The following is a 23,905-nucleotide window of genomic DNA, read 5'->3' as shown; positions in this document are numbered from 1 at the left end:
ATAAAGGTCCTTAACTTGTCATCTGCAGTTTGTGTAATGTAATGGAAGAACTTCAGCAGCCAGACTACAAATGTAAAAACTGCCAAAAACACTTCAATCTCAAAATTGTAGATGTCTTTATACAGAAATACAGAAACTGAGAGAGTATTATGTGTTGTCAAAGAAAATTCATGATGAGGAGATTACCAGTACTTGAAAGGAAGGCTTCAAGTACTGGCTGAAACACTGTAACCCCAAGTACTGAGGTCCTGGTACCAAGCAAAACAACTTCAATCAGTGCCAGTGCAACCAAAAAAACATAAGAAAATAGACAAGGTGCTGTTGGAGACAATTCTCAAGAACACTTTGTAGAGCGAGAAGCAGATGAGACTGTAGGGCACAGACAGGGGATCTACACAGCAATATTCCAACTGAAAAACTGCGCAGTGCCGCATGCACACATGGGCTGAGCTGTATGGACAGTGCGCTCTCTACAGAGACTGCTCAGTACTGCCTGCACACAAGAAATCTCTGCTGCGCTTTAGCTTTGCAATTCGCCAGCTTTGACCCCCGACTTCTTGACCATGATCTTGGACTGTGTTTACTTTCTGGTTTCCTAGCTTGCCACAGCATCACATAGAGATGCACAGCAGACATTTCTTGAGAGTAGTCGGGGTTCTGCAAAGTATGAAATTCATACAAAGTAGTAAAGCACAAGGGGAGAATCCAAGGTGAAGTCATAGGTAAACAAACAGGGTGCAAGCCGACTAAACAGAGCCCAGGGGAGATCCAGGTACAAGTCATAAGCATAAGACAAGGTCAGGATTCCAACAAAGCAAAGGACATAAGGAATAATGCATGAAGGGCTCAAAGACAAAATTCTGTGATGGAGCCCAGATCTGAGTTAAATATTCTGAACCAACTGGAGTAGTTATTCAAGTTTTCAATTGCTAGTTCAAGAGGTTGGAAATCATCCTAAGGTGGTTTAGATCCTCTGTCAATTGGTATCAGCGGTAATTGGCAGATAAAAACAGGTTTGAAGGTGCCTTGGATGTTAGGGAAACAGTTGCTTCATTTAATCAACTTCCCTACTGTTTATCATCTTTAATTGCACTTAATATGGAATATTAATAAGGGATGCTGCAACTAAAGTGACATTTTGGTAGCTGACAATAAAAATAACAGAAGCATAATGTACCGTAGGATTACCATACGTCCTGATTTTCCCGGACATGTCCTCTATTTTGATTCTTATATCTCCGTCGGGGGGGAATTTTCAAATATCCAAAAATGTCCGGGATTTCGACCCCATTATTTTCGTCATAAAGAATAATTAAAAAAAGTTTTAAGGACAACAGATGAGGAGGTAAGAAAGAGAGATAGAGAATTTCTTAACTTTTCTAGTTCGCTTCGCGACCTACATCGTTGTTCAGTTTCCGTCCTGTACGTTTACTTGACTTGCAAGCTCATGTTGTCTCGGACAAACAAAAAGGCAATTTGTGGAGAGAATTTATCAACCAAATTAACAGATTATTTTGTCAAATCTGGCATTAAAACAGAGGATACTGTTACTTTAGCAGAGGGACTTTTGCATTTCACACAGTTAAACATCATCACAGTTAAAAATCAATGGACTGTTCCTCTGTCTTGCCAAAGAAGATATTTCCTGATTCTGAGGTAGCACAAAAGTGTTCAAGTGCTAGAACCAAATAGGAAGCAATTGTGAATTCTGTCTTTGCACCACTCTGTTGATCAAGCCCTGAAGACATTAGAAGTAAATAACATTGCTTACTGTGGCGTTGCTACAGCTGGGTGCAATAATGGCTCAATCAAAATGTTCCCTTTAATTATTAAATATTTTGACTGGAAGAATGATGGTTTGCAGTCAAAGCTAACTGAGGTCCAAAACACACCAAATGAAACTGTTGAAACAACAATTGCAAACTACATCAAAGATACTCTTGAAAAATGTGGTGTGTTTGACAAATGTATTTCATTCACAGGTGACAACTGCAATACCGTGTTTGGTGGACTTCAATCAATCAAAGTTTATTTATCAAATGCACAACAATACAGCATGCAGCAGTAGTTGCTGGAAATTAAATGTCTTTTCTACAAGCTCACCGGGGGGGGGGGGGGGGGGTGTAAAAAATGCAAAATTAAGGTTACGTAATAGAAATTGAATAAAACAAACTCAATAGAAATAGAGCTGCTATGTGTCCATGGTGTACGCAATATATTATGTCCAAGTAGTGCAGTATGCACAATACAGTGAAAACTGTATGTCCATGTAGCCATTTGGGTGATTTGCTAAAGGAGCTGCAGGTTGGTTATTTAGCAGTCTTACTTCCTGGAGGTAGAAGCTGTTCCATAATCTGGTGGATTTTGACCGAATGCTTCGGTACCGTTTACCAGACAGTAGGAGAGAAAACAGTTTGTGACTGGGGTCCTTGAGAATGAACCTGGATTTCTTAAGACATCCAGCTGAGTAGATATCCTGGATGTTTGGTAGCTCACAGCCGTTAATGAGCTGCGATGACTTCACCACCCTCTGCATTACTTTGCGATGTGATGAATAAAGAATGTGTTTGCAAATTTAAAGAAATCATTAATTGTTGTTGGTTGCCAAGCATGCATTTTGAACAACTGTGTACATCATGCAGCAGAAAGAATGAACATTGATATTGAAAACATTATCTTTAAAATTTACCAGTACTTTCACATCTACATTGTTCGAACAGAAAAGTTGAAGGAATGCTGTGAATTTGTTTAAATTGAATACAGAAAGTTGCTCTCTCACAGTAAACAAGATGGCTGTCATTGTTTCCGAGAATTGCAAGACTGCTACAGATGTTTTCAGCCTTAAAGTCTTTCATTCTGTCACCCACAATGATTAATAATTTTTTTGAGCATGAATTGAGTGAGATTTATCTATAGCACATGCATTCTCTAATGAGTGTTTTCCAAGTTCATATTCAAGAAATCGAAAGAGAAAGTAATTCTGTTGCTGAAGTGTTGAAAGGTTTGAACTGTGTTCACACCATCCTTGTTGAACGTAGAAGTAATGGATGGAGAGTGTGACAGATTATCTGCTGAAGTAGATAACTTGTATAGTAGTTGCATAAAATATTTGGAGAAATGGATTAAGCCCCTAAAAGAATTCTCTTGTTTTCACTGGATGGCTCTGAGTGAAACCATGTATCAAATATCTGACAAAGGAGCACCAATTGACGACGTGAAATGCTTTGATCAAATTAGCAAACTAAGGAAATTTTCAGAAATTAACAAGAGTGATGGAGAGTTCACTAGTTTGCTGGCCCATTAAAAGTGAACCAAATACTTTGAAAAATCAAAAAATACTGAGTGTCACTCAGAACTGTTGGAAATTGCACAGTTCCTGTTTGCAATACCTTCTCATAATGCAAATGGTAAGAGGGTTTTTTCACTAATGCAAAGCCAGTGGACAAAGGAGAGAAGTAACTTGACAGTCAAATCTCTGAAAGGCATTCTGTCTGGTACAGTACAACTTCAAAGACACATGTTGCAAAAAATTCCATTTTTTCCCCATGAGTAATCAACCATTGCTGAGAAAAATTCGATCTACAGAGAAATATGCTTGGGCACATTAAGGGGAAGATAAGTAAAGTTCTACACAACAAAGGAGGTAAGCCAGATAAAAATCTTAGTAATTATTAGATATTTTTATTTACAGGCACAGGACTATTCTGTACTTATACCTGATATGCAGGTAGATTTACCAATGAACATAAAATGTGGGATATTTTATATAATATCCCATCCCCAACCCTTTCCCAGATAAAGCAATAGGATAGTTCCTCATGGCGTCCTCTTTTTTTAATGTCTCTGAAACTCATAAAGGATATTATAGAATATAATTAATAGAAATATATTATACATATTGTATATAGCTGGTAATGGTAGCTAAAATATAGATGTCTGGTATAGACAGAAGCACATTAATTCTTTGTTCGCTTTGGTAAAATAAACAATAATTTAGGCTCACTTGGTTAAATATTTATTAACAATGACAATACAAATACTACTCTATTCACAACAAAAATATACAACACACAAATGTGTATTTACAGTACATTATGTACAGACCAGGTGTTTCAGAAGCCTAAAGTTTTAATCACACCAAAAAACCCAGATTGCTATCAAGCTGCCTTCTAAAAAAAATCTGAATGCTATACAACCTGCAGTTAAATTTCTCTCTCTGCAAACCTAGATGCCACAAAATAAATCAAAGTTCCCTAAAAACACTAAATGGCAAGCTCTCTTAAGCAAGGTTTAAACACTTAGCTCCCATCAGGTTTTGTCTGGATGATCATGAAGAAGGGGCTCTCACCTGGTGCAAGCTTCAAGTTCCAACTTCTCCTGACTCCTCTCTTTTTTGTGATCTGACCTCCCTTCTTCTTTTTTTGTCTTCTGATCTGATCTAATATTGTGTCTTTTTGAGCTGTTGTTTGACACTTAATCATTTACCTAGAATTTAAAGTAAAACAGGAGGTTCTTTTGATCAGTGTTTCTCATACCGAGTACAACTGAGGAAACATCAATTGGTCTGAAGCTCTAGGAAGTGAAAACACTGACACCAGTTACATATTACCTATTATGTCTAAATTCAATCCCCATTGTCATATAATTCAGCCTGTAACATTATCCCTCCTCTTAAAAAAATATTGTCCCCAATAATTGCTTTCATCAAATGACCTTATCAAGCACAGAGCTCATTAAACAGATGAAGGTAACAGATTTCTGCTTTTACCTGAAATATATTTCAGTATTTAGACTACTAATTTTAAATCCCCCCATTTTAAGAGAAAACCAGTAGCTCTTACTGACAGAGTTTAAAGTGTTTTCCAACTTGATTCTACGCTGATTAGAATGTAATTCACTAGGCATCCAAAATCAAGCGAGCATCTGATTCACCAGTACTTCTGCTACAGTGTTAGCTTCCTGATTCTTTAATGGATAACCCTCTGACCATTAAGAAAAATAGTTCATAGCTACCCAAAAATATTCAAAACCAGACTTTGATCTTGGGAAAGGTCCGGCAATATGCCAACTGTAAACCTTTCATGGAATCGTCCCACTTATTACAGTATGTGCAGCCATCAGTTCAAATTGCCTGATATAAGCAGACCTGTCATTTTGTTCATTAAATGTTGGAACCTTTAATAATGCTGGGCAACTGATTTTTTTAAAATAAAAAATAAGAAACAATGACGTGTCCCTGCCAAGCTGAGAAATTGCATGACTTTAAAATCTATAAAATACGGGTTTAGATAGTTAAAAAACATTTTTTATGTGTGAAAAGCAGGTGACTTTTCTTCCTCGTGATCAGTTTAGAATCTCTGTGTACACTGTAAGTTTTTTACTTTTTAATGATACGTTTAAAATAGCTTAATTCCGTAAACGCAACAAGCATTTCGTACAGAAAAAATTACATTCTTCTCTTCCTGTGGTGTGAAGCAGATCAGCAGGTCTTTTTTTTCCCCACTCAGAGGCTGAGAAAATAGCGCACCGCCCACTGAGCTCCGTCAGAGAAGGAGGCAATACCAGGAGAGAGAAGAGGCAAGGAGCTCAGCAATACAGAATGAGCATTCTATAGCCTAGCCCGGAGAACTTACAACACCTATCGCTTCTGCCTTTACAACTTTTATTTTAAATTAAGCAACGTAAATCATTTTCTTTGACTTCTAAGTCCTTTAATTATCATTAAGCATAGCTTTCTCACCAGCTAGATTTATTTTTGACACAAATTATTGTACTTCCTAACGACATTACACATGGAAACATTATAGATTATAACATTATAGATTTTAATCGTTTTTATTTTTTTATAAATGTAAAAACATTTTCATCTCATGCACATTCTCTCTGGGTTCACGTGGGTTTTCTCCAGGTGATCTGATTTCCTCTTGCAGTCCAAAACATACTGTGGGTTGTGGGAAAGGTGGCCTTGATGTGTTTGTGTCGGTTTGTCTGCCCTGTAATGGACTGGCATTATGTCCATCATAATGCCAACTGGCTTGCTGGGATAGGCTCGAGATACCCTGTACTGGATAAAGAGATTAGAAAATGGATGGAACTAAAAGGCACTGTGTAACTATACACAGTGATAGAAACAGCAGTTATCCTCACTGGGGATAAATTATTTTATAGTGCTGGCATAAGGAAACAGCCTTTCCACCTCTCTGGCACATCAGTATCCACAACTCATCTGTACTGAAACAAATTGTCTCTAAATATAAACATCTTAAGATGCTGGCTCCGTGGATCAGCATCAGCTATGTTTGCCTATTCCTTCAATTTATGAACATACACACAGTTCAATGCTAGCAACTACACAAAATTTAAAATACAATCCTCATTTTAGTATCTATAGAAACATTCAGCAGTAGAAATGCAAGGAGTCTGTTAACTTCATCATCTTCACTAGGGTAATTTAATCTACACCAAGCAATCTCCAGTATGTTCAGAAGTTGGCAGCAAGCATCCTGACCGGGTCGCAGGCAAGCAATCACATTATCTTTGTTCGTCTAACTCTAGTCTTAAAGATGTGCTCAAGACAATCTACATTCTACAGGTGACAGTATTTTTTTTTATCCCAAATAGCTGGATTTGTATCCCATGATATCAGTTACCTGAGTGCATTTTAATCTAAACTTAAAACCTTTATTTTCAGAAAGGCTATTTAGTGTCTGTATCTACTTCATTTTCTAACTTCTGCAGCACTTCTAACTGCATGTCTTTCTTATACAGTATGCATTTACTTTGTAACGTGTGGTCCTTATAACTGTTTTACACCTACTGTATTGCTTTGAGATGCTACTTTTAAAGGTGCTATATAAAATAAAGTTAATTATTATAGTTATAGAGAAACATGATCGAATTTTATCTGGTTCAGAAAAAAGATGTAAACTATATTGGTTTGTCACTCTTCTCACACCCTTTGCTAAACGGCTTTGCCTATTTTCTGTGCTTGCCCTATCTTGTTACATTTATAATTATTCTGAAAATGAACCATTTCTAAAGACCTGTTTTCACCGTTAACATCGTGCACCAGCTCTGCGACAAAATATACAACGAGGTCAGCCCGACAGCTGCTGAGTCCTAAGTTCATCCTGCTACCAACACAGAATAAAATATCTTTAGATTTCTATTGTTGTCCTTATTTAGTAGTTCCATTAGTGACAAAAGCTAAATTACTTTATTGAAAAAAACTCTTATGTAAAACTGACTTGTTTTAACAAAATATATTTAGAAATCATTTCCCCTGGCAATCTACCTGAATCCCCAACTATTTCAGAAGCCTTACATTAAACCATTTTTTCAATTAAAACCATTTAAGGCTTTCTGACAGAACTGCATGGTTTTTCATCTGTGCTAATTAATTATCCCATCAAACCTTCATACCCTCCCTGCCAAAAATGCACCTGTTTCAAGCCCATCTCTGCCAAATCGACTTCAGGCTCACATTTTCGTTTGTAACACACAGCATTCTGTGATTTTTTTTAAATCTGTGATTTTTAAAATGTTTTCTTTCGCTTGCTTATTAAACACTGAGATTCTGACTGATTTGACTTTGTATACCCCAAAATGTAGCTGAAACTGAAAAATATTTTTTATTAACAGACACTCCTACTCAAACCTGTGTCGTACAGTGATATAGACGTGGGTAATGTCACCCCCATTAAACAATGTACTTAGTGCGCAAATCCTGCTTAACTAGAAGCACTGCAGAAGGTGATATACTGTACATTATTTACTGGAAAGCAGTTTAGTTCAAAGAAGGAAGTCCATGAAGTCCTGCTGTTAGGTGGTACCAAACATTGATGAGATGTCACGGTTCTGTACAGATTAAAGAAAACTGAACGCTGAAACTCCACCAGACATTGTATGTACTGTTTAACGTTAAGCAAGGACTGATGCGCTGTTCCCTTTTGTAATAGGGTTATTTGCTGGGAATTAGACACAAGAAGGGCAATGTTGGACAATGTTACTGGGAAATTTTTCTGAAGAGTTATAGAGGAGATACATTGTGTATCACCTCTTTTTATACTTGTAAGAACATTCCAATGTTAATGTGATACAGAAGATATTATTAATAATAATTCTTTATTAGCCCTATACAATTTCTTGCATTAGGAATTCGTCTTTTCGCATACCCCAGCTTTTCTCCAAGGAGACACAGACACACAGACAGGGAGAGAAGCTTGGGGTCAGAGCACAGGGTCTGCCATTGTACGGCGCCCCTGGAGCAGTTGGGGTTAAGGGCCTTGCTCAGGGGCCCAACAGAGTAGGATTTCTCTGCCGGATGCGGGATTTGAACCGGCAACCTTCCAGTCACAGACGCAGATTCTTAGCCACAGAGCCACCGCTCCGCCCTTTAACTCTTCAGTTTACAGCTCGTCAATGCTATTAGAATTAATAATATTAATTCTTAATATATATTAATAATATTAATAATGAATGACCATTGACAAGCTGTAAACTGAAGAGTTAAAGAGAAGACATGTCGAGTCTTGTCTTTTTAGTCTTCTTCAGCTTTTCAGCTTCCTGTGATTCCTGTGTGGAACAGCGGGAGGTGAGAGTCGGTGAGGGTGGGGCTGGGGGGGATTATTTTTCATTCTAATATGAATGAGTGTGCTATAGCATATCATCCAAACTTCAGATTTATAAAAAATAAACCTTTAATGAGTTTGAGAGAAAAAAGTACTTTTTCAGAAGTCGTGTACTGCACAAAGTAGGTGAATTGGACAGCTAGTTGTTTAAAGAATTTAAAATCTATCCGATTGTACTTTAGATCTCATGTAATTGAGCAGAAAGTCACCTTGCTCTCACAAGCGCCTGTTAGTTTGGGTTAACACACTGCACCCTTTTGAATGGATTTTTATCACCTTCATCGCCTTTGTCTTTCTGGGCATGGGGATTGAATGCCTTCCACAGCTTAACATCTGATATGTCCCCAGTAAACCGAAAGACTAAAACCCACTATCTGCCTTCCGAAATTTCCCAGACTGTCCCAAAGCCCGGCGCAGAATTAAATCCACTAAACTGAAAGCCACAATGGACACCACAATTACCCATAATACAAACTGCAGTACCGCAATACCTGTAATACAAAGGACCATTACAAACTAAATCAGCAGCAAGCGTGAATCAAGGGAAAAATATTGGCTCCACAAAACAAATCAATGATCCTGAACAAGCCCCCAAATATGCTACATTCCCACCATAGTTACGGCAAGGTGAAAGTGGGAAGCTAATTTTTTAACATTTTTAAAAGAAAATCAAAAATAAGAAACAATGGCAAGCTTAAAGTAGAACCTAAATTATATTCGTCATTGTATTTCCAATTCCACCAGATACAAATCTTAACACAAATCCAAAACCTTTTAAAAACAGAAGCTGTGAACTACTTCACACCCAGCAGCTCTTTTGTTTGGATTATACTACAGATAGGATAAGTCCCTAGGGCATACCATCCCAAGGTTTTAAAATTTAAAAAAATCAAACCTATGGATGACAGAAACGGGTACAATATCTTCAGAGAAATCGTGTACCAATTGCAAAGAATCTGATTTTGACAAACCTTAAAAGGCTAGTTTTGCTTGAAGAATTTAAAATCTGTCTGCCTAACTGTATTGAAGTTTATTTCATTGAACTGTTCCGACACCTACGGAGAAACCCAATATAAGTTTAAAGTCTACTTCTTTCATGGTTTTGTTAAACAGTCCAAGATCCTGACCGATTTGACTTTATATTTGCCCCATTAAGCTGAAACAGAAATAGAAGACGTTCTTTAGTTAATCTTTTTAGAATTTGATACTTTATATTATTATTGTTGTTGTTGTTGTTGTTAATAATATTATTATATATTTTTTTTATAAAACCACCAACATTGACACAGGTGCTGTTGCTGTTCATAGCCTCTCAGTAATTTAAAAGGCACTGAACTCTGCCACAGGAACCCCTTTGAATTTTTAACATCTTTATCACCTTTGTCTGTCCAGGGTGGGTTCCCCAGTACACCACTATGAGAACATAAATGTTTTCCATCACCATCCCCCAAGCATAACTGTCTATTCCACATAAACACAGCGGGGTGTAACACTCCTAGTCTTTGTGACAAGATGTTTGTTGAAGAAGTACAGACCTGTGTTACATAAAGTGGCTGTAATACATAAAAGTTAATTCCAAGTGGAAAAGGAAAGTCTCATCGATTTTACTACTATAAATCCACCAGTTTTTATTTTGTAACTGCTTTATCCAGGACAGATAGTAGTCTCAGCTACACTTTTAGTTACATTTATTATGATTCTGACAGACTTCTGTATGCTTCGACTGATGCTTAAAAAAAGGAACATAATGCGTACTGTGGTGAAAGACCCAATAAGCACAGAACATCTTTCCGCCTGTAAAAATATTTGCATATGTAGCTTATTCTTATCTGTGTGAAAATAGGAAAAACAGAGAGTTTCACAAATTAAAGAGAGGTCTGGAACACCCTTTCTCAAAAATAGGTGTTTTAATAAAAAAGAGAAGGTTGTGAAAACAGTAATAAATCACCCCGAAAAAAATACAATTTCAAAATACAAGCAGTTTGAAATTATTAGCTGTTATTAATAACACTGTTAATAACATATTCATATTATTCATAAATATTAGATACGTTATTATAGTTCAGTTTCAAAGGTCTTTTTAATACCGTTTTGTTATTTGTGATTATAATGATAATATATACAATTTCGTTTTAAGGCTAAAAAAATCAATATAGTGTCCATGACATCTACTATTTTAGTTTTTTTTAAAGAAATGTTAAAGGAAAACTCATGCCCTGAGTAGTATTTGAACCCTAGTTTCCAGGGTATGAGTCACACACTTAAAGCCATTAAGCCATCATGCCACTTGGTAGCTGAAGCTATAGTTGAAAAGGACAGACAAAATGTTTCCAAGTAATCACAAGTGAATCAGTCAACTTTATGCAGATGTTTACAAAGAAAGTGGACTATGGAAATACTTTCAGCTACTTAATAATAATAATAATAATAATAATAATAATAATTGCTTACATTTATATAGCACTTTTCTGGACACTCCACTCAAAACGCTTTACAGGTAATGGGGACTCCCCTCCACCACCACCAATTTAAATATATTTAGATCCTTAAATCAATATCGTTTTTCATTTCTTTACATACACAATTCCATATTATATTCCCTATTAAGCAGATTATAAAAAGTACACGTTTTTGAGGGGGCATGGCCCCCCTAAGAGGAGAAGGACGTGTATCTGTTGAGCTCCTCGCTGAATTTAGCAAAATAGGCATATAAATAGTCTTTGAACACAAAATACTAATATAACACTCTTACAGGGAAATAATGTAACTTGTCGACTATTTCGGGCAAACCCTGCTCACCCAAAACCAAACAAAAGCATCAAGAAAGACACGATGACAACGGAGAGAAGGCGAGCAAGATGGCAAATTCACTGGGGGAGACGGTACAGTTGAGACTAACCTAATCATAGAAAAAGTAACAGCAAACATCACCGAAATATTAGATTCAGAACTCGCAATGATTCGAGAACCTGTCACTGCTATATCCAATAGAATGGACATAGTGATTAAAAGAATAGATTAAGTGGAACAGCGAGTTTTGGACCTGGAAGACGGCAGTGTAACGGCGGGCAATAGGATACGGGTGCTCGAGACAGACCTGCGCAAGGCACTGGATCGTCTTGAAGACTTTGAAAACAGAAGCCGGCGGAAAAATGTGAGAATCCTCAGGCTAAGAGAAAACATCGAAGGAAACAACCCAGCTGAGTTTTTTTGAGAGATGGATCCCTGAAACCCTTGGCATGAAAATGAAGGGGGACAAAATCAAGTTGGAACGTTGCCATCGCATGGGACCCCAGCACAAGTCGGGGGAGGGCGGAACACCTGTACCCAGGGCCGTGCTGGTGAGGCTGCACAACTACTGGGATAAGCAGAACGTAATGGAAGCGGCCAGGGCCAAGAAAGAAATCATTGTGGAGGGGAAAAGAGTCCAAGACTTCTCGGAAGACTTTTCTCAAGACTTTTTTTCTTCAAAATATATGTAAAAGTTACATGCAGCTGCTCTATTTGCTATTCACTGTTATGTTGCATTATACTGCGATTCAGCCACCGCGTTACCATATTAGAACTAAAAAAACACCATGAATAGTGTTAAGATATGCACTTGGAATGTAAAGGGGGTGAACAGCATAGTTAAAAGGAAAAAGATTCCAAATGTCCTGAAACGAGATAAGACTAAAATAGCATTTTTACAGGAAACTCACTTGATGATCTGGAACATAAACTTAAAAGGGAATGGGTAGTTCAAGTTTATTACTCATCGTTCTCCACCAAAAAAGGAGGTGTGATTATTCTCATGCATAAGAATCTCCCATTTACAGTCAACTCAACTTATGTGGATAAAGAAGGTAGAGTGGTAATAGTTAAGGGATTGCTATATGGGGAAGAAGTGGTGATAGGATGTATATATGCCCCTAATGAACAAGATGAACAATTCTTTATTGATGTGTTTGGACAACTCACTATTATGGATTGTAATAATATTATCCTTGCAGGAGACATTCATTTTTCCTTCTGACCTAGGTTAGATAAGATGCTTTCATCTAAAATCTCCAAGGTAGTGACCAATGGATGTTATTGATATATGAAGATTCTTCAACCCAACTGCTAAGGGCTTCAGATTTTACTCCTCACCAAATCAAACAGCTTCTGGTATTGACCACATCCTCCTATCCAGCCATATGGTATCCAGCCACATCCTCCTATCCAGCCATCTAGTAACAGATATAGGTATTGATCCAATTACTATATCAGATCATGCTGCTGTGACAATGAGTATGTCCTCTCCACGACCAGTGGAGCGCTCTTGTATGGAGACTAAATCCATTTAATCTGCTGGATGATGAATTCAGAAAGTTCCTTAATGAACAAACAAAGCTATACTTACAGTGCAATGACATTGAAGAAATCGATCCTAGGGCAGTATGAGAGGCTTAAAAAGCATACATGAGAGGTATGTTAATTTCTTATACGAGTACAAAGAAAAAGGAACAAATCTCTTTGCAATTAGCATTCGAGAAAAAGAAATCAAAATTGGAAGAAGAGTTCTACACTGCTAAATCTGAGAAAATTCTAATTGAAATTAAAGAAGCTAGGTCACAATTTATTAACCTATTGACAAAAAAGCTGAAAAAGATGTTCTATAACAAGACAGCATCTATTTGAAAAGGGCAATAAACCCAACTGCCTCCTTGCAAGAATGGCAAGAATGGAACCATCCAAAAATTTCATTTCTGCCATTAAAGATGAGAATGGCCAGTGAACACTAGAAAATAAGAAAATAAATGGCATCTTTAAGAATTCTTTTTTGAGAAGCTATATAGCTCAGAAACAGATAAAAAAACTGCTTCAGGAGAGCACTTTTTTAAAGGCATAGATATACCTCAAGTCAATGATACACAGAAGGAACTTCTAAATAAACCTATCTCCAGTAAAGAGATTAAAACAGCTATCATATCACTACAGTCAGGAAAGACACCGGGACCTGATGGCTACCCTGTAGATTTGTTTTAAATAATGAAGGATCAGATCTGTAACATTTATCTCACGGCCATCAATAAATCTATTAAAGAAGCTTCCCTACCAGAATCTATGAATATTGCCAACATAACAGTTATTCACCAAAAAGGAAAAGATCCTGAACTATGTATCTTATAGTTCATGAGTTTTATTAATGTTGATATAAAAGTGCTAGCTAAAATACTGGCAACACGCTTAGAGAGAATAATGACTAGCATTATTGACCCAGATCAGACAGAGTTTATTAAAGGAAGAAACTCATTTAATAATACCAGGAGATTGTTTAACATAAGGCACCATCTTGACCAGCTACAGGTTTCAGGCCTCCTTGTGTCGATGGATGCTGAGAAGATATAGTGGAGTGGGAAAATATGTTTGATGTTATGAGCAGATTTAATCTGGGTGAAGACTTTATCAAATGGACTAAGTTATTATATACTGCACCTAAAGCCACAATACAAACTAACGGTCTCATCTCCCCCCCCATTCAGGCTGCACAGGGGCAGACGACAAGGGTGCCCCTTGTCACCCTTACTATTCGCTATAGCAATTGAGCCACTGGCTATATATATTAAATGTAATCCAAAAATCAAGGGGGTCTAACTGGAGGGGAGACATCACAAAATTATGCTGTATGCTGATGATGTTATTATGACAGTAACAGACCCTGTTCACTCCCTACCTGAAATTATTACTGGTATAAAAATGTTCTCAACCATATCAGGCTATAAGGTCAATTTCAGTAAATCTAAGATTATGCCTTTGGGAACATGGGAAAAGGAGAACCCGCCTATAATAAACCATTACACTGGAATCCTAAAGGTATCACGTACCTTGGGATTCAGGTGACCCCCAAAATCTCCCATCTATATTCTGTAAATATAAGACCTCTCCTGATACACTTAAAGGAAAACATGAATAAGTGGACAAACTTACCAATATCTTTCCTGGGCAGAATTAACCTGGTAAAGATGATAATATTAACCTAGACTTCTCTATCCTCTATCTACGATATTCACTACCATGACTAAAGCTGACATAAAGGATCTGAATAAAGCAATATCAACATTTGTATGGACAGGAAAAATAACAAAAATCAAATATAAGACTTTGCAGTTACCCATGGATTGCGGTGGATGTGCCTTGCCAAATCTGAAATACTATACCTGGGCAAGACAAGCTAGAATCCTCCAGCAGTGGATTCATGTACCACAAGACTCCACCTGGGTGGATATGGAGGCTGAACTCGGTAAACCAGCTTCTCTTGTAAACCTCTTAAGCAGGAAGATGACTAATGTACCCCCACTTGCTAAAAAGAACCCTTGAATAATAAATGTACTGAGAACATGGGTCAAGATAACTAAATTCTTAAGTTATCATCCCTCTCTTTATATGCTATCTTCACCTGTGGGCAACCCGGACCTACTACCTGAAAAGACAGGCTTCCTTATTTATGGTGTTTTTAATGAAAGTTTGGGAGGAATGAAGGCAGCCAAGCTCATTCGACACAGCTGCTGCAATTCCCACTAATTTTGACGTAACCAACCAGTCTCCATATATACCAAACATCACCCTCTCTTCTTCCTCGTTCGTTTTCTGCATGGCTTGTTTTCGCGTAGCCCAAATCCATGCTTACTTCTCGCGCTACCACTTCTCATGGATCTGCAAATCACCTGCTCCGATGAAGGCCTTTTCAGCAGTGCAGGGGACTCTCCTACATCCCCTAACGTCTCCTTGTCCAGTCCTCCGCCCCTGCTCCCCTTACCTCCATCATTCGCAGTGCCACACCAGCGCCGCTCATCTCCCAGCCAGTCCTCACAAGATCCAACTCCTCGCCAAAGACGGTGTTTCGCCGTCATAGTCCCTCTCTTGTCAGAAACCCAGCCTTCCTGTTCCTCTACGGCAAAGTCTCCAAATAACCCCCGCTTCTCACGAGGTCGTCCCCGCCGCCGTGCTTCACGCACATCAGCTGCCCCTTCTCCTGGATCATCTCTCGTGATTTCCAATTGTACCGTAGCAAGTCTCCAGAGGATACTTAGAAAATATGGCGTCCGTTTTAAAAGAAACGCTTCCAAAAAGGCTCTGTTTTGCCTGTACCTAACTGCAGTCTACACAAAGGAAACCTCGGCTCCAGAGCTTCCCCCGGTGCCCTCTGATGACATCACCTGTGCCGCTGCCCCTCATCCCAACGTGAGGACCCTGAGGTCGCCTGCGCCTCTGCCTGCCGCGTCTTCCATCTCGTCTTATCCAGGTATATCTGTGGCCGTGTCTCTTCCCCAACCAATCCATACCTCTGCTGGCCAACTGCACCTAGCCTCTTCCACTCAGCCTCCTTCCCTAAACTCCTTGCTGCCGAGTCCAAGGCCCCAGGTTTATATCCCTCCCCCATCCCCTTCTTCTCTGCTTAATCCAATTTCTGCACTCCCCTCTGTCTCTACCTCCGGTGTCCAACACAGCTCGGGCTCCGCCTGCTTGGTGCCTTCGACCCCGGTTTCTTTTCTTTCGGCCCCTGCTGCAGTCTCCATGGCCCAAAGGACATCCAGCAAACGACATGCAGCTCAGCCAGCAGGTGGCCCTTACCCTCCCCCACCCCCTGGCGTACAAGATAACTCAGCAGCCTCCTCTGTTCTTCACGCAGCCTTTGCCCCTGCTTCAATTCCTCCTCAACAGTCTTCGGCTTCCATATCCCAAGCTACCGAGCTTCAGGCCCTAGATCTGTCTAACCCCTCCTACCACAATCTGCTTTCCACTTTTCTTCCCTCCTCATCTTCTCCCATCCCCGGTGTCCAACATGGCATCAGTCATCCCATGCCTTCGGCCCCGGATTCCAATCTCCCCTTTACTAGGGACTTTTCTCTCCTAACAGCCGTTCCTCTCCCAACTCCTCCTAACGCACTAAAGTTTAGTCCTCCTCCCATCCCCCTTTCACTCCAGCAGCAAATTCTACAAGATGCAGACATCAATCTAGCTCACCTTCTCTCTTCCTCCACTTACAACTCCGATTCTAGAACAGTCGACTGTGGCACGATCTCCGTTACTCTCAAATCTTCCTACCCTCACTCTGCTTCAGACCTTAGAATTTCCGAGTTCTGTCTGGATTTCAGAATTTTTCGTGACATCATGTGCTCAGCCTTTCGCAAACGTCCCCAGGAACTCGATTACATGCACATTGTCCTCAATTTATCCATCCGTTTCGAGGGCTCCCTGATCTACGATTATCCCTTTCTCGGCCAAGGCCGCTGCCTGCCTACTCCAATGGAATCGGCACACCTACTGGGGAGCCCTCGACATCGAGACATTGAGCTTTACTGCCGCACTTTCACCGGCGTCGGAGCTCTTTCCTGTGACTCTTTCAAATCTTTGCCCAGATACCGTCTGCAAGCTTAACCTCAACTCCGCCTTTTCTCCCCCACAGCATCAATTTTCCCACCAGGTCTTCTTCAAACCTCGGTCCAAAGACGTTCGCGGTCGCCCCATCGTAACGATCGGAGGCCAACAATTCTGCAACAACTTTAATTCCTCGACATCTACCTCTTCCCTTTGTCGCTTTCTTCACATTTGCAGCCTCTGCCGCGAAGCTCATGATCTCTCTGCCTGCCCCCGCCAGCCCTTCCATGCTCGCTCCACTTTCAGCGTTCCCAAAAGACTACTGGCTTATCCGTCTACCTCAATTGATATCCCCGCTCTTGCTTCCGAACTGCTCCGTCACCCCGACCCCTCTTCCACTCACATCTTACTCTACGGCCTTTCCTTTGGATTCTCACAAGGCCTGTGCACACTTCCTTCTTCCCTCGTCTTTTGCAAAAAATCTGCAATCTGCTACTGCCAATCCCCAGTCCGCCGATTCCTCGCTAGCATCCGAAGTCGAGAACGGTTTCATGATCGGCCCACTTGACTCTCCCCCATTCCCTGCATACCGCATTAATCCCATCGGTTATAATTGACTTGTCAGCCCCTCATAACTCCCACATGCCAAGTCTTAATAGCCTCGTTCCCAGTTCAGACTTCTCCCTCCACTATGCCACAACTGACCACACCATTTCTCTCATCAAAATAGCAGGTCCGGGTGCCTGGCTTGCTAAGGCCGACATCTCTAGTGCCTTTAAAGTAATGCCCTATCGACCCAGACTTCTGGCACCTCTTCGGAGTTTATTGGCGGAAGTTCGTCTTTGCAGTCTGCCTAACTTTCAGATGTACAGATGCAGCCATTCAAAATGGGTGAGGTATTTCACGGCATACCGCGACACGCCCACCGGGGTATCACGCGGTATCACGTGTCACGTGACTAGCTATCCGGCGTCGCCTTGTAAAACCGCCAGGGGTTGCTTAACCTCTCATGTACAGCATTCGAGCCTTTAATTTTGAACTGTGTATTACAGCATGTTAATCATCAGTCATTCAAATGTTGGTATATTTTATGAAAGCAAGATTGCTCAGTTGGACAAAAGTACACAACCTACCTTTATCAGAAATATTTATGCATCAAAGCCTTTACTGAAGATATTACTAATAGTATTAATAATGGATGACTTTGGACAAGCTGTATACTCAAAGTATAATTTCTTTAGCACATTTGTACAAGCACTTGGAATCTGTCCAAGCCATACTTTGTCAGGCATTTGTCAGACGTTTTGAATAGAAAGAAATCCTCTTCCTGGTATAGCACACCAGCACGTCTTTTTTCTCCAATCAGAGGGGTGTCAGATGGTGTCAGCCAATCACCATTCTGCGTTGGGTAGCAACGGGTGACTGTTCTCAGGCGGAAGATGTAAGCAGCTTAATGTTCGTGTTAAATATTTTTTTTTAATTCAATTAAACGGGCACAGTTAAGACATTAAATATACATATACATACTGTATACAGTACAGTTTGCATACGGTAATATGTTTATGTTACGCGATTAAAAAATAAATAAATAAAAATGAAAAGTACAGCACCAGCTGGATTCGAACACCCAACCTGTCAGTTGGTAGTCACGCACCTAGACCAGTAGGCTACAAGAGAGCTCGCATGATCAGGCAGGCGAAACAGCCCTACATAGCTCTGCCGCAGTACACGGATATAATCATACCGTTATTAAATTATTGAGATACGCAATTCCATATTATATTCCCTTTTAATCAAATTCTAAAAGTATGCTTGTTGACTCCAGTATCACGTTAGTTAAAGACTTCGAAGCTTACAATGTTTAGGGAGAAATGGAATACTGGTGTGTATTTTTTTCTTTAAAGTACCAAGACCAGCTATATACTGTATGTTTACGTTCCAAAATTAATATCATTTATGGCCTTCACACGCGTTACAGTATGCTCCTATTCTTTTTATGCTCAGCTACTAATATTTCCCTTCAGTGGTAAAATTCAATATCTACAACGGGCACAGTAAAGACGTTTACAGTAAGTCTTTCTACGACAGTCCAACGGACCACGAGTGCCCCTGTCGGTCAACCAATCACGCACCGCGGTATCGCGTGTCATCTTACCTGCGGTACGTGTCTGTACCGCTTACTTTGAATGGCTGCATCTGTAGGAGTAGCCCAAAAATTTTCGATACATTAGCTGAAGCTCTCTGCTGGATCCTCTTGAATAACACCTTTGGCAGTTATTCTTGGCCAACTGGAATGGCATCTCTCTCTTCTACGACGACTTCCTCTCTGATCCTGAGAATATCCAGCTTTCTGCAGACGCAGCCTAATCAGTTGGTTCCGGAGGCTATTACCAAGGCCAATGGTTTGCGGCCCCTTGGCCTCCTGAATTCTCTTCAATCCCTCTTGCCAATCAGTCATCGGCCTTATTCGAAATATTTCCTATTGTCGTTGCCGCTTTTTGGGGCCACAATTGGAAACAAAAATCCGTCCTCATTCATTCGGACAACTCCACAGTAGTTCATATAATCAACAAAGGAAGGTCTTCATCCCAATCTATCATGAAATTTCTCCGCCGCCTTATATGAATTTCTCTTGCACACCAATTCATCCTCGTAGCAGCTCATATTCCAGGCCATCTTAATGAGATAGCTGACTCTCTCTCTCGCTTTCAATTTCAGAAATTCAGGAACTTGGCACCAGATGCGAGACTGAATCCGTGCACAGTACCTCCCTATTCGGAACTCACGTTCCTCTGAATCATCCCTTCCATCACTATCTCCAGCTGGCCCAGCAAACTATCCTCTCAGGGATTATCCCTCAAACTCAGTTCTTACTGGACTGCCTGGAAGGGCTTCCAATCCTTCCACCTCTCAGCGAACATAAAATTCCCTTCTTTTGATATTCTCACCATATCATCCTTTGTTTGCTATTGTAGAAACTCACTCAAAGTATGGGTATCCACCACCAAAGTATACCTCTGCGGCATCCACTTCTTCTATAAACTCCTTTTTGGCATGACCTGTCCATCCCTTATCCACCCTCAAATTACTCTCCTTCTTAAAGGCTTTCAGCGATCTGAAAAACCACTTCCGAACCAGTGTGCACCACTTACCTCAGACATCCTGGAATCCTGCATCTACGTTCTCAGGTCTGGTAACCACTCACCCTGGGTCGACCGCACTCTCTAATCATTATTCTTGCTAGCATTCTTCGGCTTTCTGAGGTGCTCCGAACTTAACACTGCTTCCTTATCCTTCGATCCTTCTTCTCAACCCTGCTTATCTGACATCTCTATCTTATCTTCCGATACATTGACCTTCTATCATAAGAAAAGCAAAACTGACCAACTCAGGTCCGGCACCCTCATTTATTATTTCAAACTCCGTTCCTACATAAGAGCCTTTATCTCTTTACGCGCATCTTTGCAGCTCTGCTGGAGCTTTACCTACCGAGCCTCTGTTCCTAAACGAGAAGGGCCTTATCGTGACCCACGACTGGTTTCTCTCTCACCTCCACAACGTCCTTCTAACTGCTGGATACCCTCCTGAACGATTCTCTGGTCATTCCTGTAGATCAGGGGCCGCTTCCTCTGCCGCTCGCCAAGGCATACCTGAGTATCTTATCAAACAACTCAGCCATTGGTCCTCCAAGGCTTACCACGCATACATTAAAACTAACCCTGGTATCCTCAAGCAGGCACTTTCTCTCCTCGGCTGAATCAGTTCAATAATCATTGTTTTTCTGCAATGGTGACTGGGGGTCCTGCTTGGTTCTTTTGGGGGTCCTATTCTCCCCGTCCAACAGCCGGGAGGTTGGCCCTCAGCCAAGCAGGTTAAGCCAGGTCTTCACATCCCAATAAACGATTCTAATTTCTCCCAACCTTTCGGCTGCTGTCATTCCTCGTGAAAATAATTGGCAAACAGCATGTATACATAGAATTTTTGACTTATTTGAAGGAGGGGTATTTAAATCATTTGAACGTCTTCAAGCACGTATACCAACATATATACCAACAAGAGACTTCTTTAAATATCTCCAGGTCAGGCATTATGTGGGTACCAAGAATGGTGGTCTTGATTTGTTCAGCAGTTTGCACACACTAGAAAAAATCTTTCTAAAGAACGGGAACTCAAAGAAATTTCTATCCAAGCTTTACACTTTCTTGTCTAGGCATGAGGTTGACTCCCAAAAATCTTTGCAGACAACCTGGAGCCAGGAACTGAGTTGCTGTATAGATGATAACACTTGGAAAACTATTCTTTCATTGCCTTCAACAATCTCCATCTATAACCGGTATAAAGAAATGCAGAACAGTTTGTTACATAGAGCATATATATCTCCACAGATCTATAGCAAATTTAGCACAGACATATCACCTAACTGCCCTAAATGTAAAACCCAGGTTGGAACACTGTTCCACTGTCTGTGGGAATGTACATATGTCCAGAAGTTCTGGGAGAAGGTATGTAGAAAAATCTCTTTGATCTTTGTAATACAGTTAGATCCTCATCCTCTGACGTGCATCTTGGAAGTCTTGCCTGTTCAGCTGCTGAACCATTGAGAAGTAGTCCAGCCTGTTCTGATGCTGGCAAGAAAGGCAATCATGATCAGGGGGGTGGGTGATGAGCCTCCCTCTCTAGCTCTCTGGGAATTACTAATAAGAGACTTGATCTCTTTGGAAAAGTTAAGATTCATCCTAAAAGGTGAACTGGACCGTTTTAAAGATTTGTGGGATAAGCCTCAGAGAGCACTAGGTTTAAAAAAGGAGCTCAGTATATACTCCTAAGCCATTATATATAATTATGTTATAACCTTTATGCCTTGTTATGGTAAACTCTGATATAGCTGTGACTGTACCTGTTTTTGGTTTGTTTTTTTTTCTTTCCTCTTTCACTTCTTTTCCCTAATTCCATTCTTTGTTTCTTTTTCTTACATTCATTGATATTCTCTTACAAAGTGTAAAAATTGATGTCAATTAGAAGACAATTCCTGACATGCCACATGAATCACATGAAGTTACAGATGCAGCCATTCAAAATGGGTGAGGTATTTCGCGGCATACCCCGGTGGGCGTGTCACAGTATCACGCAGTATCACGCGGTGTCACGTGTGTCACGTGACTAACTATCCGGCGTCGCCTTGTAAAACCGCCAGGGGGAGCTTAACCTCTCATGTACAGCATTTGAGCCTTTAATTTTGAACTGTGTATTACAGCATGTTAATCATCAGTCATTAAAATGTTGGTATATATTATGAAAGCAAGATTGCTCAGTTGGACAGAAGTACACAACCTACCTTTATCAGAAATATTTATGCATCAAAGCCTTTACTGAAGATATTACTAATAGTATTGATAATGGATGACTTTGGACAAGCTGTATACTCAAAGTATAATTTCTTTAGCACATTTGTACAAGCACTTGGAATCTGTCCAAGCCATACTTTGTCAGGCATTTTGTTTTACTTCAACGGGGCATAAAGACTTCCTTGCTTTTAACAGGGCGTTTCATAATTTCTAGCTACGAAAATGATTTAAAATGCGACACCTATCATTCAACTAGAGCTTAAAATATCACAAGGAAAAATACACACCGGTATTCCATTTCTCCCTAAACATTGTAAGCTTCGAAGTCTTTAACTAACGTGATACCGGAGTCAACAAGCATACTTTTAGAATTTGATTAAAAGGGAATATAATATGGAATCGCGTATCTAAAGAATTTAATAACGGTATGATTATATCCGTGTACTGCGGCAGGACTGTGTAAGGCTGTTTCGCCTACCTGATCATGCGAGCTATCTTGTAGCCTACTGGTCTAGGTGCGTGACTACCAGCTGGCAGGTTGTGTGTTCGAATCCAGCTGGTGCTGGACTTTTATTTTAACAAACATTTCTTCGAAAAAATAGAATAGCGATATTATGGACAATCAATTGACTTTTATATTTCAAAATATCGCAACATGATCGATATTTGCGATATTTTGAATATATCTTCCCTTCTGACAGTGGTTCCTGCTTCTATTGTGTGTGTGTGTGCAACAGTAAATTTTTATAGAGAAATGGAGGCTGGACAGTATGCGTTACAATATAAACATTTATATTGATTTAAATCGTGTTCTGATTTAAATCGCAAACGCGTGTTTAATTATGTGTTTTTTAATCATGATCAGGCTAATGCATTTCTACATTTTCTGTATGAACCAGCTTAGAGGTTCATACAGAAAGACAGCTTGTGTTTAAATTGAGTGTAAGGTAATTTATGCTTCTAAAGTCATGGTCAGTATTGTTGTACTGTGCTGTACTGTGTCACATTATTTTATAGCGTTTTTATTGCGTTATTAAATCCGGTGGCGCTGTGTTAGTTTCCTGACTCACATTATTTAAACTGCGACACTGATCATTCATCTCTAAATAAACTTTATTTTATATAGCGTTTTAAGCAAATAGGTAATTAGATTGCTCATAAACCTAATCACTTTTTCTACATAAACACAGCGTGATTGCTCTCTGAAAATGCTTTTCCGTTATTTTTAAAGTAGGCTCAGATTTCAACTATAGATCGTATTATTATAAACTTTCTTGGAAAAATGTATTTTATGTAAACCATGTTTGCTATTAATTCATTTAGGGCTAAAATACGTTCATTGTCTTCTAATCGAGTCGAGTTGACATTGGAAGCCTGCCACACCCGGACCGTTAAACCAACGCATTAGCACGTCAAAGCCCATTGAGCCAGTATTGGCTTTAGTATCCCCCCCTTCTCCCCTCAATTCAATTCAGTTCAAGGTGTTTTATTTGCATGACAGATGGGTACAAGCAGTGTTGGGTACTGTATGTATATTGTAACGCTTACGGCAGACAGGCACTGTGTAGGAGCCGACGCACCAGAGCA

General features: G+C 39.9%; 1 protein-coding gene across 2 annotated transcripts in view; it reads right to left on the bottom strand.

The window, feature by feature from the left end:
- The window catches only part of LOC148651390 (adenylyl cyclase-associated protein 2-like), a 123,361-nt gene that overhangs the window by 91,001 nt on the left and 8,455 nt on the right, over positions 1-23,905 (bottom strand). Inside the window, exon 2 of one of the 2 annotated variants that reach the window (XM_088601624.1) lies at positions 4,349-4,485. The exons of the other annotated variant lie outside the window; for it this stretch is intronic. The gene's annotated coding sequence lies outside the window, so the exon portion shown is untranslated. The remainder of the gene's footprint in view (positions 1-4,348; positions 4,486-23,905) is intronic. 2 annotated transcript variants of the gene reach the window in all.

This window comes from Lepisosteus platostomus, chromosome 12 (assembly GCF_059453375.1).
Source record: "Lepisosteus platostomus isolate fLepPlt1 chromosome 12, fLepPlt1.hap1, whole genome shotgun sequence".
NCBI lineage: Eukaryota > Metazoa > Chordata > Actinopteri > Semionotiformes > Lepisosteidae > Lepisosteus > Lepisosteus platostomus.
This window is presented reverse-complemented; position numbering and strand designations above follow the sequence as displayed.